This window comes from Borostomias antarcticus, assembly GCF_949987555.1.
Source record: "Borostomias antarcticus genome assembly, chromosome: 2".
NCBI classification, from domain to species: Eukaryota; Metazoa; Chordata; class Actinopteri; order Stomiiformes; family Stomiidae; genus Borostomias; species Borostomias antarcticus.
The window spans coordinates 26,317,035-26,320,074 of record NC_140235.1 but is presented as its reverse complement, the minus strand read 5'-3'; positions in this window follow the sequence as shown (position 1 = coordinate 26,320,074).

Below are 3,040 nucleotides of genomic sequence, written 5' to 3'. Positions count from 1 at the left end.
GTCGTTAAAAAATAAAATAAAATAAAAAACAATAATAATAAAGTAAATAATTCGGCTTGTGCCTCGCGGGTCTGGTAGGGTGTCCCTTATTTCAATTTCTGATAGTTGGCAACCCTAGTTGCAACAGCTGATCTCGTTATCAACAGCTAACTAGTAGCTCTAGCCTTTGTTAGCAAACAATTTGATGACAACGCACTAAGTGGTATTGTGCGCACAAAACACCATAATCAATAATAGCTTTAGCAGCTTGTTTATCGCTCTCTACACTGCAGCCAGTAGTCTCGTTAGGCCCAAGGCAAATTTTAAATATTGCCTATTTTAAATAATAACACTGCTGCAGCATCATCTTCCATCCGCCGGACGGAAAAATTATGGTAGGCGGGCTCTAGCGTTCTACCTTCCGGATCGAGCTGAAAAAGTAAATAGACACCAGCCTGTTGACGCGAGCATAACTGATCATGGCTGGATCATGGATGTATTATAAGAAGTGGATAAGGCATGCAAAGATGGTGGCCCATTCAATCCAATGAAAGTTGCTCAGTGGCGCATGAAGCAAACCCCCATGGCCAGGAACAGACAGTTTTTGGCGTAGTGGAGTGGATCATGGGTAGAATGGTGGGAGACACAATATAATGGGGGGAGGGGGCGATGGTCCACCAAAGATGTCCACCAAATCTAAGTTACACTTAGTATAGAGCTTGAAAATGTAAGGCAGTGGCTTGGGCTTGGGTGCGTAACAGACACACACCCATGCACACACACACACACACACAGGAAGGACAAGGGAAACCATCATTAGGGGTGTGACAATATATCGTGTCACGAAATATCGCTATATATAAACATAACGATATGTAACGTCGAGATGAAAGTGTCTTGTGATAGAATTATTATTTTTTAATAAAAAATATAAGAAAAAAAATAAATATGTAAAGTCACCCAGAAATGCGCTATATAAATTTGATGTATTGTTATTATAGGACTGGCCTCAAATGAGCTAGTATCACCTAACTCGTGCTCTCGTCTGTTCAGACAAAGCACGGAAAAAATGAGACAATCCTGATCAGGGCTTGTATTAGACAAAATATGTCCTGATATCGAGGGCATAATTCAAGTTATAAAACATTACAAAATTGAACTACAATGGGCAAACAGCACTCTTTTGCATTTTGTGTTTGAATAAAATAAAAATGTTCGTCATATATTCTGCATTCATTCATTTTGTTTAAAAAATATTGTTATAATGTATGTAATATCATATCGATATTGTGAACCCAATATCGGGTATTGCATAATGAGAGAAGTGTATCACCATACCCCTAATAATCACACTCAGGAGCACGGCCTGCCTGATTGGCTGGCCATCACACGGGATCAGCAGGTCAATGACAAAGGAGAAAATAGCCATCAGAGAATCATGACAGGAGGAATGTCCACTGGGATGTTTTTTTTTTTTTTTTTTTTTTTTTTAAACCATGCTTGATCCAACTCATTAACAGTCAAGACATTTGATAGGATTTGTAGGGTGCTTAGAACATTGTCTGGAAAAAAAAGTAATTTACCATGTCATTGCTTACCACAAACCCGAATATTAATCATTAAGGTTTCCCCCGAGACTGAGACATCACTTCCACTAATAGACTGATGATTCAGAAAGGGTGTTACCGCCCTCAGCTGGATAAAGCAGGAAGTTGTTTACCATATGAAGAATTGACCATCAAAATCTCCAATTCCATCTAAACGCTTAAGTATCATCTTATTAGTTGATTTCTACAATTATATACAGTAATAACACAGAAAACACATTTGTGCCATTTCTACAGTTAGAAAAAAGCCCCTCACAGTTCTTGATTTACAACTTTCAGTGTTTATTTCCCTAATATTTATATCACAAAGTCTTCAAAATACAGACCATCTTTTTGTATAGAAACTGTACATAAAAGCAAGGCACTATACATTGTTGAATTAATAACGAGGGATCCTCTCCTCTCTTCCTCGCCATAAATCCAAGCCTTTAAAATACAAGCGTTCTTATCTGAGCAACCTGATGACAGGACAGCAACACTCCGTACACCAGACCCATGTGGGATGTTTGTCTCTCAGTGAAATGGATGCATGTACAAACACACAGTTCTGGGCTAAAACAATCGGCATCCTGTCCATTATGAGCATAATACCACACAACATTCTCCAGACAAATAATACAAATACTCAAAAGGCTGTTTTTTTTAAATTCCTATATGGTTTAATATAAATATACATTTTTAATGTTTTAATACACAAAAGAAGAGCGTAATAAACAGGCTGACAGGGAGTCTGTGTGGAGGCAGGGAGTCTGTGTGGGTGTGTGGAGGCAGGGAGTCTGTGTGGGTGTGTGGAGGCAGGGATTCTGTGTGGGTGTGTGGAGGCAGGGATTCTGTGTGGGTGTGTGGAGGCAGGGAGTCTGTGTGGGTGTGTGGAGGCAGGGAGTCTGTGTGGGTGTGTGGAGGCAGGGATTCTGTGTGGGTGTGTGGAGGCAGGGAGTCTGTGTGGGTGTGTGGAGGCAGGGAGTCTGTGTGGGTGTGTGGAGGCAGGGAGTCTGTGTGGGTGTGTGGAGGCAGGGTAACAGACCTGCTCTACGGGCAGACAGCTGCTGTCAGGCAGGCTGTGGAAAGGCAGCGCCTGGCCTGTTCAAGCACACTGTACATAGCTACATGGGTGTATTCACACACAAACACGCGCACACGCACACACGCACGCACACACACGCACACATGCGCACACACATGCACACACACACACTCGCACACACACACGCGCACCTCTTGCCATGAAAAATGACAGGAAACAAACACCCAAATAAAAAGAGGAAAACAGAAAAACACAAGACAAGAAGCTGGCACACCTGGGCTCATCCTCCCGCTTCCCACGCTGTCAGCTCTCCAGCCCTCCCCTCATCCCTCCATCTGGGGAACAGCAGGGTCAGAGGAGTCCTCTCCCCACTCCTCCCCTCATCCCTCCATCTGGGGAACAGCAGGGTCAGAGGAGTCCTCTCCCCACT